Below are 18,185 nucleotides of genomic sequence, written 5' to 3'. Positions count from 1 at the left end.
AATTGCAGTAATCTAAGGGGAGATTACATATGCTTGAATGATGGTTCTGAAATCTTTATCCTGCAAAAAGGTTGCAGAACTGATGAAGCCTTAACAATATTCTTGATTTGAGGATGTAATGAGAATGAAGAATCTTTTTGTACAACCAAACTACATACTTGGGAAATCATTAGATTTCAAAAGAGATGGTGCACCAATGACAGGAAAGCGAGACAGCAGCAGCATTTCAGTCCTCTTCAGATTTAAGCCTAATTTATTGTCATGTAACCAACCAACTGTTCATTACTGAAAGGCAAGTTGTAATTTTAAGCAGTGCATCCTTCATGGAAGAATCCACTGGGAAATAAAACTGAATGTCGTCTGCATAGAAATGGTAGCTCACTTTGTGCCTTGCAAGTTCCTTTTGGATTAAGGCAATATAGATGTTGAAAAGGGTAGCCGAAAGGGCAGACCCTTGGGACGCCTATATGAGGCTCATAGGTCGAAGATCTCATGCCACCTAGAGAAACAAATTGACAGCATCCATATAAAAAGGATGCAAATCAGTTATGCACGGTAGAAAAAACTGCCAGAGCAGTAAGTCATTCGAGTATTATGGAATGATTAATAGATTAAAAGAAAAAGGCAGTGCAAGAATCAAAGCCATGGCAAATTGAGTTAAAACTGGAAATAAATAAGATTTCGGTGCTATGGAATGCCATGAAGCTAAACTGAAAATTGTCAAACAAGTTGCTATTAGCAGTGAACTAGTGCAACTGCTTAAGGGCAATATTCTCAATAATCTTTGAAAAAGACGACAGCAATGATATTGGACGAAAGTTGACAGGTTCCGTTGGATCAAGGTTAGGCTGTTTTAACAGAGAAAGAATAAAAGCAGTTTTAAGAGGACCATGAAGATGTTATTCAGCTAGTGAAAAGTTGGGTGACAAATTGACTTATGTCAGAGCACATGATCTTAAAAGGGACAAAGGAATGAAGTTCATAGGGCAAAGATTATCCTTAAGCTTTAGAATTATCTCAGTGATTTCTGAGGAAGAAGTGACTTCAAAGGTTGTCCAAGATAGGTAATGTTGTGTAGAAATTGGATCTGAGGGCATAACTTGAACAATTTAAAAATATGCAGGGATTCACTTTGTTTTCTCAATGAAATATTGAGCAAAGTTTTCAAATGACACATAAAAGTCTTTGGCCAGATCTTTCTTTGTGTGGGTCACCAGAGAACCAATGTGGATGTGAGGCTACCAATTGAATCTGGCTAAAGAAATAGGCCTTTTTTGCATTCTCTAAGGCTGATTTATAATTTTCCAGGACTAGCTGGTATGCAGTTCACATCAGTTTCTTTTTTAATTTTGCGTATTTTAACAAAAAACACCACCTTCCATGTTAATAATAAATGATATGAGATCTTCAAGTAGTTGAGCTTGATTGCCAACTGTTGCGCTGAAGGTGGACCCTTGGCCTGGTGCAGGATTGGTACGGCCCTCTGAGGGGACCCAGAGGGTGTCTGAGCAATCAAGGAGACAGAGGCTAGCTGGAACTTCACCAATAACGGCCCTGGGGCTCCGCGGGTTGAGCCCTTGGATTCCCGGACTGCCTGGGCTTAGGTGGGCCTCTGGGGGTCTCCCGGAGAGATAATGGAGAGGTGTGCCCACAAAGAGTAGAGGTGTGTGGCTGACGGTGAACAGACAAGCTAGACCGGAACAGAGAGTACCGGAGACCACGGGTACAAGGCAGGAACTGAAGGTCCTCCAGGCAGAGTAGGCAGCGCCTAGTGGTCTAACTAGAGGAAGGCCGTGGGCAACGTCAAGGCAGGTGGACCTGGAGGTCACAGGAGAAGCGAAGAGGGTGTTCAAATGGAGCGCAAGGGTCAAAGCCAGGGTATCCGTCCGATGGTCAGCCAAAGCAAGGGTCAGTTCCAGGTATCAGTCCAGGCATGGTCAGGGGCAAGCAGAGGTCAGTTCCAGTTATCAGTCCAAGCATGGTCAAAGGGCAAGCGAAGGTCAATTCCAGGTATCAGTCCAAGCATGGTCAAAGGGCAAGTGAAGGTCAGTTCTGGGTATCAGTCCAAGTGTAATCAGAGGCAAGCCGAGGTCAGAATCAGGTATCAGTCCAAGAACATACAACCTGGGTTGCGGAACGTGGAACAGGACTCAGGAACAAAGAAACACAGGAACAGGCGCTGGAACACAGGAAGGACGACGGGAACACTGGAGCAAACGCAGGAACACTGGAACCAGAACAGGAACACAGGAACAGACGCAGGAACACTGTAACAAGCACAGGAACACAGGAACACAGGAACACTGGAACAAGCACAGGAATGCAGGAACGAGGACGGCAACTAGCTCATACAATGGTGATGACCCATTTGCCAAGGCGAGGAACTGGAGAAAGGGCATAGCTTTAAGTAGTCGATTCAGGTGTCATCCCCATGCGCCGCGGAGGGAGTTCCCACCTCGGACCCTTTAAAGGGCCGCGGGATCTGTGTGCGCGTGCCTAGGGGCATGGTCCTGATGAGGGAGGACGCCGAGGGCCTGCGAGACGCCAGCAGGGCGGCCTGGTATGTTGAGGGCCCGGAGGGAGTAGGAGACGCCGACGAGGAACACCGGGCATGGCAGCGACTGGCTGCGGCTGTGGGAGAAGCTGAAACCAGGGCCTGTTGGAGCGCGAGCGAGGTGAGCAGGGTCGTCCTCACAGTTAGGATCATATTATAATCATTGGTACTTTTAACATTTGTTCAACACTGTCCTGCACAGAACAAAGTAACTATTTTATAAAGAATTATTTTGGACCAATCACAACTCACATCAATCAAATCCACAAAAAATACAAGGAATAGTTCAAACAATTGAATGATGTCCAAAGCTCTTTTATAATGCAAAATATAAACTGAAAAATGAAATGAATATATATCATACAACACTTGACCAAGCTATGGAATCATTCATGTCAAAAGAAAACACTGTGTTACATGAAAACAATCTAGTTTGCTCCTTATAGTTAAGGAGCACAGCACACCCTGATTCCCGCCTCTCCATAGCATATGAATTTGTTCTAAAATAGACTACTACAAATCTGTGAAAGTCTGATGCTGCAATAGGCAATGTTTAATCATCAGAGCTGATTGAGAAAATATTAAAAAGTACAGCACACCTCCCAGAAATAAATATTGCTTGCCTCTGAAGCAGTTCATTGTACCGAAACATGGTGCCTGCATTGGGATCTACTCTGGACTATGCGATAAGTATTGAGAATTGGCTGGATTTTATTTTATCAACTTTTCATGCATTGAAAAACAAAAAATGAAAGTTGTTTGAGAGACCAATGATTATAATATGAGCCTAACTGTGCCTTAAGTCATTTGGCAACTCGCATCAAGCTAAACTGTATGAAGGTATCACATCATTTATTTCATTGAAGGCAGTAGGTTTTTTTAAAATTCTGATAAATATTGTACCTCCACTTGTTGTTTTTTGAACCAGGATTGTCACTTTTTTAGTTTTGCGCCATAGCCACTTGGTTCTTCTTAAGTCATGCTTAGATGTGACCACGTAAAATTAGATCCGTGGCTTATGTCAGCTTTCATTGGAGCCATGATATTCAGAGCAGATTCGAGAGTTGAGATCCAATGGCCTACTGCAGCATCAGTGTCAATGCATGGTAATTAGAGTTGTAGAACTCAGGTATCTCAAGCTGGCTGACCTCTATATGTGGGCATCTTTGAATCTCTATTTAGAACATGAAGCAGTAGATTATTTATTTATTTATTTATTTATTTATTTATTTATTTGTTGAGTTTTATATACCGTTATTCGGTAAAGCCATCATAACGGTTTACAAAATTTAAATTGGAAATTGTTTAAACAATTGTGCAAAAAGTATAACAATGCGCATATTAAACAGAGGTTAAACATTTCAAGTTCAGAAAGTATCATTAAATGGGAGGAGGAGGGTTTGTAAGTTCAGGTTGGAGAGAAGTTATTATGAGGTTTTTGGATGAAAGTTCGATTGTGAGTTAGGATGATCAGAAGTATGAAGGTCAGTGTAGAATTTGCGAAACAGCAATGTTTTTAGGTCTTTTTTGAACGTTTTTAAGTTGGGCTGGGTTCTCAGATCTTTTGGTAGGGAGTTCCAAAATATAGGGGAGGCAATGGAAAAGGCTCTTTCTCTTGATGTTGTCAGATGTGCATCTCTGATGGGGGGGATGTTTAAGCAACCTGAGTTATTTGAGTGTAGGTTTCTTTGAAGATTCTGGGGGATTATGTTTAAGGCATTTAGTCCTTGATGATCATTGTTTAGAATTTTATGAATGATGGTCATTGATTTGTATGCGATACGTGCTTTAATTGGGAGTCAATGAAGTGAGATCAATATGGGCATTATGTGTTCATTTCTTTTTGTTCCTGTTAGAACTCTGGCTCCTGAGTTCTGCAGTATCTGGAGCGGTTTGAGGTTTGAAAAAGGTATTCCAATTAGTAAGGAGTTGCAGTAGTCAAAGGTGGAGAAAATGAGTAGTTGTAAGACAGTTCTGAAATCATAAGGGTTAAGAAATGGTTTTAGATGTCTTAGGGTTAGAAGTCTGTGATATCCTTCTTTAGTATTATTTGATATGTGGTTCTTGAAAGACAGTTCTTTATCGATGATAATTCCGAGGTTCCTAGTGTGGGTGGTTGGGAGTATAGAGTTCATTTGTTTGTCAAGTAATGGCAGGGGTGGTGGAGTTGGATTGTTGGATTTGTCCATGAGTATTATTTCAGTTTTGTCGATATTGATTATGAGTTTCAGAGAATTTAGGAGATGTGTAATTGAGATAAGTAGATCCGAGGTTTTCTTGTAGGTGTCTTCGATTGAATTTTGGATGGGAATTAGCAGCTGAATGTCGTCAGCATAGAGGAAGTGTGTGGTTCCATTTTCCTTTAGTAATTGGCAGATGGGGAGAAGGAATATGTTGAATAGGGTGGCGGATAACGCTGATCCCTGGGGAACTCCAGTGTTGAGGTTGATCTTTTTTGAAGGGTTGTTATTAATTAAAACTTGGCAGGTTCTATCAGATAAATAGGAAGAGAACCATTGTAAGGTGGTGTCAGTTAAGCCGATTTGAGTCAGTCGTTCTAACAGTATATTGTGGTTTACTGTGTCGAAAGCAGCTGAGAGGTCAAGGAGGATGAGCAGGTATTTTTCACCTTTGTCGAAGCCTCTTATTAGTATATCATTTAGGGAGAGAAGGAGAGATTCTATGTTTAGGTTTTTTCTGAATCCATATTGAGTTGGAGGTAGGATGTTGTTTGTCTCAAGATAGTTGTCAAGTTGAGTGTGTACTACTTTTTCCATGGTTTTGGCTATGAATGATAGGTTTGAAATGGGGCAATAGATAGCAAGGATTTCGGGATCTAGGTTGCTCTTTTTAAGGATTGGTTTGATAACTGCAGATTTAAGGCATTTGGGGTAATTACCTTCAGTCAGGGATAAATTGAAGATTTTGGTGATAGTTTTAGAAATGGTGGGTTCGATTGTTTTGAGGGTAGTTATCGGGATGTTGTCTATTGGATGTCTGGCGGGGTTCATTTTATTTATAATAGATTGAATTTCGAGAGTGGAGGCGGTATCAAAGTTTGACCATGATGAGGTTATCTTAGTGTTCGGTTTGATGTTTTGGTTGTTGTTGGTTATGTTGGATTGGATTAGATGAGATATTTTGTTGTTGAAGAAGTCAGCAAAGTCATCGCTTCCATGTTTGGTACATGTATATATATGTATTGGTATATGTATTATAATTTTCATTTTGCCTACTAACTGCTTTACATTCCTTTTACCAATAAACAATGAATATATTTGCTCAGTTATTTAAATATATGTATTATTTACATGTGTAATGGGTGTGTCTTCAAGTTAAACAAATGGATATGCCTTCAGTTAAATTATAGTGTAACCTCCCCTTCATGGGGATAAAAGGGGGGGAGTCACACAGTTCCCCAAGCTGTTCCTCAAAGTCTTGGACCTCTCTCACTCGCAAACATGTCTTGCAAGAGCCCCTGGGGTCACTGGAGTTCATCTGATAGGGTGAAGATCTAACCTCATGGGCCCCTGGTACTATAGTGGTTAACATAATTTTGATCCTCAACTCACACCCCAACTGGCTCAAACAGGGCAGTATACCTACTCACAGCCAGGGCCGGAGCAAGGCTATTAGGCACCCTCCCTACACACAAATAAAATTATGCATTTATATCAATTTAACATAAACAATAAAATCAAGAAATATAAATTATCAATAGAGTAAAACCATACTAATAAAAATAATATTTCGTAATAGCTGACGAATAGAACAACGTCCATTAATTTAAAGGTATACAAATTTTCCAAATACCAATAAACTATTTAAAAACAACAGAGACATCAGAGACTGCCCAATAACTAAAATTAATAAAGATAAAAACATCCCCTGCTGTCCATACTTAGAATCTTTTTAATTCCAGATGCTCTGAGATTGTTGTGGATTAGCAGGGGGAGATGAGAGGGATTGTTGCTCATAAATTGTATTCTCTCTCTCTCTCATATGTATATATATCTTCTCTCATACATACATACATATGCCCTTTCAAATATGCACACACACATACAGACATGCTTTTTCTCTCACACATGCACACATATAGACATGCCCTCTCATAAATGCATAGACACACACACACAGACATGCTTTCTGTCTGATACAGGCACACACACACTCACATACCAACATGACCTCTTTCATACATGCACACACACGGACATGCTCTCTCATACATACATACATACACACATGCCCTCTCTCATACACACATACACAAACATGCTTCTCACTCACTGCCCCTCCCCTAGCAACACAAGGCCAACAGTAACAGCCTCATCCTTCGGCCCCCGCAGCCTACAGTGCTCTTCTTCTTTCTTCAGGCCTACAGGGGCTGATGCTTCTCTGCCTTCTGTGCAGCTTCGAACAGAAAAGTAGGGATCAGGGCTTCTGTTATAGCTTCCTGAGTGGGCGGGGCCATGCTGGTCAGCTGCTGCTGCTCTTCCTGTTCTTCATTGCAGCATGGCCTGAGCCAGTACTGCATCTTCTTGCGGCGAGGACTCAATCTTCTTCTTCCCACTTACATTGGCATCAGCATGGTCTCTCCCTCTTCTCCCCATGCGGCAGGAAGAGAATGTGCCACAGCATGGTCTCATGTGGGTGGGAAGAGGAAGAGACCATGCCGATGCCGTCACCCCCCCGACCAGTGGTGCCCTAGGCGGTCATCTAATCTGCCTAGTACTTCCACTCGCCCTGTCACAGCGTAGGAGGTCTTCTGATAGGAAAGGTTCACTGGAATAAAGCATGGAGTCCAATGGTGGTGTTCAACTGAAAAAAACTTTACTTCAGCTTAAAATAAATGTCCAGAGTAAAAGGGAAAAACCATAAATAGCAAGAGAAAATCATATGAAGGACTCCATGGTGCCACATCTACTCTCTTCTTCCAACTCTCTTCTTCCAACTGAACCAGTGTCCACTTCTAAGATCCTTTCCTCTTGGAAAGTAGGGTAATCTTTTTGCAGTGCCAACATGAACCCAGGGCTCGAAGATAACAAAACTCCTTGATCAAAATATAGATCTTTCAACACTCATAACTTCAACAGTCTTTCACAAAATCTCCAAAGCTTTTCACCCTTAGCTGTACACTGGAAGCCGAGATGAAAAAAAAATCTAAGGACCCAGCTCTTGGGGTTTGTCTGTGAGGATGGCTGAGCAAAGCTTTTGGGCAGGACCACTAACTAACTCCAGTCTTTTCTAATGCAATATTTACTTTTATTCATATAATCAACAGCAACATAACACTGGATTACCTATCTTAGAAGTATTCAGCTTACATACAGGGTTATAGACTGTCTTCCCTCTGGACAGTGTACCTTCAATCCCTTCTGGTTTGATCAGAATAGTTTTACAGGAGCTGCCCCTCTTGGAGATGCAGGGGCTTCCTGAACCCAGCTGGGCTCACAAACTTATCCTGCCCCAAGAATAATGAGTGTCCTCAGGACACTCCCTGCCCAGGAGAGCTCTCTCCCTCAGTGCGATTTAAGGTGGGCGAGGCATCCAGCCTGGTTCTGCACAGGTTTAAAGGGGAAAACAGGGGCACTGTCATATAAGAACATAAGAACATAAGAAAATGCCATACTGGGTCAGACCAAGGGTCCATCAAGCCCAGCATCCTGTTTCCAACAGTGGCCAATCCAGGCCATAAGAACCTGGCAAGTACCCAACTCCCCTCAACCTGGCAAGTACCCAACTCCCCTCAACTTAGACCCACATTACTACTTCCCCCTGTATCCCATCCAGAGAAGTTGAGAATTTAGAGTCATATGTACCCCCACACATTAGGGTTATCCCAGATATCATTGTTAGTACCACCCACTGCGGCCCTTGCCTAGGGCACACCCACAGTCCTTTATCTGAGTCCATCTGTAGTTACGGGTTCCACTTCCATCCTAGCGAGACTCATTGGACTGACTGTTGGACATGTGGTGAGTACTCTTCTTTGTGGTGACCTGTGCTTTCTCTGCCCCACCACGATCAGCGCCCTCTTGTTACTCCACCGTGGCTCTCGCTGGGGGTCTCCAGAGTATCCTTCTCCAGGCTCACTATAGCACCTCCATCTGGCATACCTCCAGCCCCTCTCACTATGGTCTCCATGATCTCTGTTGCCCTTCCACCTGGCTCCTTGACAGTGCCCCTCTCAAGTTCTGTCCTGTTGTTTTCCATTGGCTCATCGATGCTGCCCCCAGCAGGCCATTCAGTATTGCCTTCTCTGGGCTTTCTCTAGCTTTTGGGCACCCTACAACATTCCCTCTGGGCTTTCTGTAATACCATCCTCAGGTCTCCCTGCAGTGTCTCCATCCTCTGCATTGCCTCTGATAGGCCAGCCAGTGCTGCATCCCAGAGCCCATTATTAATTGCTCCTTTCTGGGTAGTGGGCATTGCCTTCTTCAAACCCAGTTATGAAACTCTACCATGAGCTTTCTTTTTTCTCCAACTTAGTCACTGCAGGATCATTCCTCTGGGATCCCAACTGTTCTATTGCATTATCCTCTGGAGTGAAATCATTTTTAAGGGTCGATTGCCAGTCATATACTTCATACAGCTGCTGGCTTCTTCTACTTCCATCGAAGCAGTGTCCCTTTTGAGAGTAGGGCAGTCAGGTTACTTAGGTGGCTGTGGTACTCTCTCTGCTTCCAGCTGTTCTGAGTCCAGATCTGATTTTACTTTAGCCAGCCTGGCAGGTATACAGGCCCTGTCTACTTCCAGTCTTCCCCCAGGGGTTATCCAAAGACTCTGGGACTTCAGGACACTTTCTTGCAGCTGCTTCTCCCCTTCTAGGAGGCTCTGAGCCAATGCTCATCAATTAACTCCCGGCATGCTTCCACTCTGCTGTACTTGGGTGCTTAGTGCAAAGCCTGCTTACTGCTGGAGCCTTCACCCTGTGCACCTACAAGCAGTTTCACTTTCTTCTGGGGGCCATACCCTGTTCCAGGCCCAGTGCACAAATGCTTTCGCTCTGTTTTTTTCTCTCTTTAAAAGGAAAAAAAGTAGAAAAAAACCTGCCTCACCAGCACTGACTTTGCTAAATATTACAGTTCTATCTTCAGATGGAGCTTTTCTCCTTAGTCTGTAAAGAAAAAACCTAACTTGTCTCCAGGCTTAAGGCAGTTTTCTTTATTTTGTCTTCTGTGCTCTTTTATGAGCCAGCAAGCTTCCAAATTCCAGTGCTTCTGCAGCCCTGCAAGCACTGCTTTGCCTCCAACTTCTTTGGCAGACCAGACAACCAACTTCAATTAAAGTCCTCCCGTGGAAACTTGGAGGTTTTTTTTATGCCAAGCTTTAGAAAAAAATCCCCAATCTGACATCATATGTGATGATGGCTGAGCAAAGCTTCTGGGCTGGAACAGCAAACCACGCTGACTCCAGCCTTTTCTAATGCAATATTCACTTTTATTCATATAATCAACAAAACAGGACAATGGACTGCCTACCTTAGCAGTATTCAGCTTATACACAGAGTTGTAAACTATCTTCCCTCAGAACGGCATACGTTCAATCCCTTCCAGTTTGATCAGAATAGCTTTACAGGAGCTGCCTCTCCTGGAGACGTAGGGGCCACCTGATCCCAGCTGGACACAAACCTATCCTGCCCCAGCTGGTCCCACCCTGAGGACACTCCCTGCCCAGCAGAGCTCTCTCCCTCAATGGGATTTAAGGTAGACGAGGCATCCAGCCTGGTCCTGCACGGGTTTAAAGGGGAAAACAGGCACGCTGTCACTTTGCCCTTCTCTCAGGAAACTACTCCAAAAATGCAACAATTTCAAAGTTCCAGTTCTTTCCAAAGAATTTCCTCTTCTGAGACCCAGGGATGATCTCAAGCTCTTTACTCTCTTCAGTATCACCTTCCTTCTGACTCTGAGCATGCTCACAGGACAATTTAAACCCCTGATCCACATCCCACAAAACAGGTGGGGATAAAGCAAGGGGAGGACTCCAAAAATGCAAAACCCCTCTTTAGATCTAAATCTATAGGTAAAATATTAGTGACAGGCCAAGATGGGTCACAAAAGATAAACATAACTCTATTTAGGATGATATGAGAAATATTTTACATCCTTTATCTTGACCCTGTCCCCTACTTTTTCAATCTAGTATTGTCAGAAGGGCCCTGTTTTTTGTTTGTGGGCAGCTCCTAGGTAAATTCTGTGGCATAATTTTTTTAACTCTATAGCACATATGTTACCTATTCACATAAACTGGCAAACAGTTATATATTAATCTGCACAAAAAAATTATATTTTCTTTTTTAAAAAATGAAATAAAATTACTACAGCTCTTGCTGTTTGTGAGTGGATATGCAGAATTCATTTTGGTTTATTTTTCCTGTTATTTCTCTCTTTATTCCCTTTCAGTTCCCCCATTTTCTATTTTCATTGCTTATGTCTTTTTCTGGGCCCCCTCCCCTTCTGATCCCGCCCAGCTCATCTCTCCCCCTCCCCAAAAGTTCATCCTTTCCTCTGACCTGCCTGCCCTCTTTCTATCTCCACCTGCTCTTCGTCCCTCATGTTGCTTCCTTTCATTTCCCTGCGGCCTTCCATTCTCTCGTTTTCATGCTTCCCTCCCTCCTGTCGGTTCGGCTGCTGCCGAGTGGTTGTGCTTACTGTGAATCAAGCGGCACTCTGTGCAGAAACAAATTTCAGTTTCTGATGGAAACTGCCCAGTACATTTCACCTGCACCATTCTCACTAAATAAAAAAGGAATAGCTGAACCGCATGTGAAAGGAATGTGTTCCAGTTCTGATGTTTATAAAACTACATGGAAAAACATGAACTTGCAGTCAGCTATCTGTCATTCCAAGTACAGATCCAATTGCTATTTTACTAGGAATGGCGCTAAATAAATTCAAGAATAGAAGGGGAGGGGGGGAGGGGGGAGGGGGGGAGGAAGGTGCACCGAGTGCTGAATCTTTCCAAGAGCAGCGAAAATCTAGAAACCGCAAGGGAGGCCTGGGATGGAAGAAAGACAGCAGTAATGGTGAAAAACAGCAGAACTGTAAGGGGAAAGGAGATCAGAGAAATGGGGGAGCATCGTTTGTCTGCACGAGACTTATACTTCAGCACTAGCTCAGAAAGAAAGCTCATACCACAAATCCAAGGCAAGGACAGAGACAGAATGCATGTTAGGAGGACGTCTTTAGGAAAATTTCCCAGTCAGATTCCGCTGAAAAATTCCCAGCTTTTCTTAAGATCATAATTACCATTTTATTTGATTTGAATGCACTCTAAAGGTTGTCCTGCTGTTCCAGTATTGTCCTTCACGTACACCGCATCTCAGTCCTGTTCTACCACACTCTCTGTTTTTCCAGTGCCGAGACTTATCCTCGCACACGCAGGTCTCACAATGCACCTCTATCCTGCCCTAACAGGCTCCTGACTTTTCTACTGCTGAGACCCAAACACACAAGTTTGCCAGTGCATCTCAATACTTACCCACAGGAATCCCTGCTATTCCAGTACATGCTTCACATTTGAATGGCGGATGTGGGCTGTTATTAACAGAAAGACTTGAAACATGTTTATATCAGTTTTGTCAAGATGATATGTGGCAAAAGTTTACCCTGTGGCCCATGAAGAAGACCTCAGATTTAATTGGTAACTTGTTGAGCTGTCAGGAATTGGGTATTCAATAGAGGCAGCATTCACAGCCCTTGGGTAGAAGAGTCATCGCACAACAGTGACATCTATGAGCAGGCTTCAGGGTGCATGTGTACAATGTCCGCGTATAAGTCCTCTACTGTCTATGTTCACCAGAATGGCTAAATTATAGAGGAAAAAGGGAGAAATAGCTTCAGGGAAAGCCCTGATGTCTGCAAATGGAAGTTCATGGTGCCTGAGGTTAAATCCCATCATAAATGATAATGATAAGTTGGGGCAGGTTGTTACAGAGTTGAAGGTGCAGATATGCAAAAGGTTGAATCTCCATCGTAGTTGCCTAGCAATGGCAAAAGCTTCCCCAGAAGCGCTGGGCCCGGATCACTGTAGCAGACTACTACGATCCTGGCCATCAGCATTAAATGAAGGTACTGGGCGGGGGGTGGGTGGGAGATGGGAAACGGTTGGGTGGGCATTGGGGGTGTGATTCAGATGGCCACTATATTTAAAATTTGCACATTTAAGGGGAAGTTGGAGCAGCGAGTGGAGAGGGGGAGGAGTTCTCCCGGCACTATTACATTTTTATTTTAATTAGATGGGTCATTTATGGGGAGTGGAAAGGTTGGCTCTGGAGAGCCTTTGCAACTCGGGTGGCAGGGAGGTTGGGGAACAGGCCACATTGCAATTTTTTTTCTTGAGTGTAACTTAACCATATATATTCTTTTTTAATATATCTGGTTGTCTCAAGTTATATGGGTGACCATACCAAATAACTTTATACATAACCGGCGACATTCAAAAAGAATTTCCGGTTATGTGTAATGTTATCCGGCTATGCTTAGTCGGATAACTTTAAGCAAGTATATTCAGCGGGACGTTTATCCCATTGAATATACGGGACAAGTTAGCCGGATAATGTTTCCACTAAACGTCCTACTGAATATGGACCCCTTCACAGTTAGCCCCACTGCATACCCAAATTATATCAAAATCTACCATCAGAGCACAATCCATCATGCTTTATCAATGAATTCACTTTCTTTTAATTCGTTTTATAGTTACATATCCCAGAATACTATGCATCCTCCTTACTGCGTGTAGAGGTCAACAAAAGACCAAATTAGATATTCCAAACATATTTCACATGTATTTAAAAACAGAACCCTAGAAATGAGAACCGATGTGGCCTCAATTCCATGTACTACAGCACTTTCAAGATCCTTTCCAGTGTGTCCCCTGCATCAAGACATAACAATCGCTTATTATATCATCCCCCTCCATCTGTCTGAGACTGCACATAAAGTCATTGTTGCCTTTCATTGCTTGTATATATCCTGGTTTCATGTAAAGAAAGACCCAGCCAATTAAAAAAAATAAACAGTATTCCCTTCTCCCTAGTCAGTCATTCCCCTTCCTATGATCCTCTCTTCTATTCCCTGCTGGCAGAAATAAGTAGAAAAATGTGATGGGGAAGTAGAACAGAGAGATAGATGTGAACAGACAAACGAGTACAAGAAAACAGATCAGAGAGAGAGAGAGAGAAGGAGGGGACCAATGACACACCAAAAACTCATGTACAATAACCTCTACCTATATATTTTTTATTTCCTAGTCTAAAAACTAAATCACATATTCCAAAGTATTCTACATATGGAAACATAGAACAGGAACAAACCAGAGCCAGTACTCAGTGTTTACTACTGCATCCAAGGGACAAAGGCACAGCCCTACAGAACTCACTGCACCTTTTCCAGATTTCACAACAAAGCATCAGCATTTACAGTTCCTAAACAGAGAGTCGCCAGGCCCTGAAATGGGTTAGAAGTTTTGACCCCAATATTCAAAAGAGTTAGGCGCCTAGATCTGGCAAATAGAAAATCCCCCCCCCCCCCCGAGCCCCTTAAATAGCCTTAAAAGTGGGAGAGGGAGTGAAGTTAGGTGTTCAGTGCTGATTTCCAGTGCTGGGCATCTAAAGTTAGGGACCGCCATTTTGGGCACCTACAGTTTCAATTAGGTCCCTATGTTCAGCCCAAAATGAAGGTGCATCGAGTTGGCTGAATACGGCATACTAACTTAGGCACCTAACTTAGGGCCCTAAGGTTTGTCCCTAAACATTCTTTCAGTATTAGCATTGTTACACACCACAGAGAGGGACGTGAAGCCAGAGTCAGAGGCTAGCCTAGCATGCAGGAGGCAGAGGTAGGAACAAAAAGGTGGGCATGCTAGACCAAGAAAAGCTGGAGAAAGGAGTAGCAGAGAGAGAGAGAGAGACGGAGGAAGGGCTCTGCTCTTTCTCCCCTTTTCGTAAGCTCAGTTCAGTGATGCATTATTTACAGCTCGCCTGCACCGAGCTTGGTGACTCACCAGCACTGCCTCCAGAAGAATAACAAAAACGTTAAGTTTACAGTAGCTGGAAAACAAGCGCTGAAAAATCAAACGCAATACAAATGAGAAAAGATCGTCAGGGGAGCTCTTCAGAAATGTCAGTCGTGCACTTCTAAAGTATAACAATTAACACATCTTCCATTGTTTGCTTTTTATTAAAATCTGAAGTTCATAAAAGAGAGCAATGGAAAATTAAGATGGGAGAAAATACTACAAAAAAAAAAAAGATGGAGAGCAGCATTCACATCCCCATTGACCTCAGTCCTGCCCCGAATCACGCACTGCTTATCCTAGAACTGAAGCCAGCACACACGCAGCTCTGCCAACATGCCACAGCCTTGCCCTGCTGAGTTCCCATGCTATACTGAGACTCATGCAACTGAGTCCTGCCTGCTGCAGGCCTCTGCCATTCTAGTACAGAGAATCACACTCACAACTCTACCAGTGCACCTCGGTCCTGCCCTGCCATGTCCACACACACACACTTCTGCAAATTGTCTACAACCCTAATCTTAGAATCACAGAAAAATAGAACTGGAAGGGACTTCAAGACGCCTAGTCCAATGGGACCATCCTGCCAGTCTGGTTTTCAAGATATCTACAGTCAATATGCTTGAGAGATATATATTTGAATACACTGCAGTCATTGTATGAAAACAGTCCTTTCCTGTCTCAAGGCAGGATCCAATATCTCATCTCAAAGAAATGTGTATTTAACTTGATCTTAAAAACCTCACGTTTCTTTTATACCCTTCTTGAATTGGGTGACCCTTATTTGGATGCAGTACTCAAAGGCCTTTCCTAATTTAAAAAGTCTTATACTTGTCTCTCATTTGGGGGGGGGGGGATGGGGGGAGAGGGGTGGCAGTTTCCTCCTACTTCTTTGGGAGCTTCCAGCTCAATTGGAACTGGCCCCTACTGTACCTTAAAGCTTCCTTCACAACTACCTAGGGGGCTTTTCCCCCTTTTTTTCATATCTCCTTCCCAGCTTAGCCCAGCCATTGAAAACAGCCCTCAGCCAGGGGACACAAACCACAGCTTCCTTTGGAACGCAGCTGATGTAAACCCTAAGCCTAGCCACTAGGTGCCGCTATTAAGCAATGGCTAAGGCTCCCTCGCAGGCCCCATCCAGCCGAGGGAATAGGGACTTGGCTTGGGAATCAAACCGAGGTCCTTGGCAGGGCAGTGTGCAGCATTTGCCATTGAGCCAATTTATACTTGTCTTACTGTCGCATCTCAGCCTCTTCTTGGCTAAGACAGAAAACATAATCTACACCCTGGACTGAGGACAGGCTCCTTCTTGAACTTTTGGTTAAAACTGAGAATCTTTATGTTATGGGGTGGGGTTTACACTCTGTTAATTGATTCCACTGTCAACATGATTAAATTATAACACTCATCAAACTACCTATAAAAACTACAAACTCTTGTTAATACAGTCTAATTGGTTAATGCAGTTAGTGTAGCTGGGATTAAAAAAGGTTTGGATAAGTTCTTGGAGGAGAAGTCCATTACCTGTTATTAATTAAGTTGACTTAGGAAATAGCCACTGATATTACTGGCATCAGTAAAATGGGATTTACTTGGTGTTTTTGTACTTGCCAGATACTTGTAGCCTGGACTGGCCACTGTTGGAAACAGTATATGAGCTTGAATGACCCTTGGTCTAACCTAGTATGGCTATTTCTTAAGTTCTTATGTTCTTATGTCATATATATGTGTCTTGACTAGATCGTAAGCTCCATGGAGGAGGGACTGTTTCTTATGTGCATCTGTATAGCGCTGCATACGTCTAATCAAGCTATAGAAATGTTGAGTGGCAGTGGCTTTCTTTATAACAGTACTGTACTGCTGATTCATATTCAGTGTCTGGTACTGCAGTACTACTGCCAAGACAGTGTAATACCTTGCAATTGTGCTTATATTTATTTGCATTTATTATTAACTACGTCTCCAAAACATTATGATCATTTTTAATTTAAATCCTGTCCTGCAGAATATTTGCATTGCCTTTCAACTAGGATCCATCCACCAATATTACAAGTACTCTCTATTCTATCATCCTATTCATTAATAGTGCTAATTAGAACCCACTCTAACATTTTCTGAATGGTCATGGTGAGATTTTGTAGATAGATTTTGCATATCCTGCATTTCCCCCAGTTTCTGGGCCATCTACGTTTTGCAGCCGGTGGGTCCTCAACAACAGAATAGGCAGCACGCCCCATCAAAATCGACAGCATGGTCGGTGCGACCCTGCTGGCAACACTGCTGATTCTGGCGGAGCCATACTGCTTTTCCACTTAATAAGGCTGCGCTTAAGACTCCGTCAATTTTGGCAAGGCCACACTGCTTCAAAGGAGAAGGAAGAGCACACCCTGACCTGCCAGAATTAGTCCAATGCTAGAGCTGGCTCAGCCACGTGGCTACGGGGTTGAAGAAAGAGACTGCTGCTGCCTTCTACATCAAAGAGAAAATGAGAGAGAGCATGTGTGCAAGTATGTGGGAGAGTGAGAGAGAGCATGTGTGCATGTTGTGGGAGAGTGAGAAAGAGCATGTGTGCATGTTGTGGGAAAGTGAGAGACAGCATGTGTGCATATGTGTGGGAGAGTGAGAAAGAGCATATGTGCATGTTGTGAGAACGTGAGAGACAGAATGTGTGCATGTTGTGGGAGAGTAAGAAAGAGCATGTGTACATGTTGTGAGAAAGCGAGAGACAGCATGTGTGCATATGTGTGGGAGAGTGAGAGAGAGCACGTGTGCATATGTGTGGGAATATGAGAGAGAGCATGTATGTGGGAGTGAGAGCAAGTGTGCTTGTGTGGGAGAATGAGAGAGAGCATGTGTGCTTGTGTGTGGGAAATTGAGAGAGAAATATGCACATGTGTGTGGGAGAGTGAGAGCATTTTGTGGGAAAGTGAGAGCATGTGTGCTTCTGTGTGGAAGAGTGAGAGATAGCAGGTGTGCTTGTGTGTGGGGGAGTAAGAGAGCATGTGTGTGTGTGTGTGTGAAAGGGAGAATGTGTGTACACAACTACCACAATTACTCTCTGCCTGCTAATCCATGACAATTTCAAGGCATCTGGAAATCAGAAGTTTCAAGGTAAGGATAACAGGGAATTTTTAAAAATCCTTATTTTAATTGCTGGGTATTATTTGATGTAAAATGTCTGATTTAAAATATTTTATTGATGTTTAGAAGATTTTTATTTGAGTTTTTAATTACTGAATGTTATTCTATTCATTGCTTTGAATTATTCTTTTTATTGGTATGGTTTTACTAATTTGGTTTTATGAGGAACCATAATCTTTCTGTTTTTTACATAGTTGCAGTGCATCCAGAATTTGGCTTGCTGTGGTTTCCAGTTAAGTTTTTGTCTGTACATTTCTATTTATACTGTATGGTCTCTTAATTCTGCAGCTGATGGTCTATCTGTGTTTTGCATGTGTGACTGAAGTGAGTTATTCCATTAGTGTGTAGTTTCTGTGTAGGCTTGTCCTGTTTTCCTAATAGGGGGTGTATTACTATTTTAGGCCTGGTATAATATTGGTAGTATTAACTTTCATAGGTAGGGTTGTTGCTGTTTTAGTGCTGGCAT

General features: G+C 42.9%; 1 protein-coding gene across 2 annotated transcripts in view; it reads right to left on the bottom strand.

Moving 5' to 3' along the window:
• Positions 1-18,185, bottom strand: part of LOC115094260 (rho GTPase-activating protein 6-like) — a 340,951-nt gene that overhangs the window by 289,679 nt on the left and 33,087 nt on the right. The window lies entirely within an intron of this gene.

The sequence above is a fragment of the Rhinatrema bivittatum genome, chromosome 6 (assembly GCF_901001135.1).
Source record: "Rhinatrema bivittatum chromosome 6, aRhiBiv1.1, whole genome shotgun sequence".
Lineage (NCBI taxonomy): Eukaryota > Metazoa > Chordata > Amphibia > Gymnophiona > Rhinatrematidae > Rhinatrema > Rhinatrema bivittatum.
Note: the sequence above shows the minus strand (reverse complement) of the source record. Positions and strands in the feature narration are given on the sequence as shown.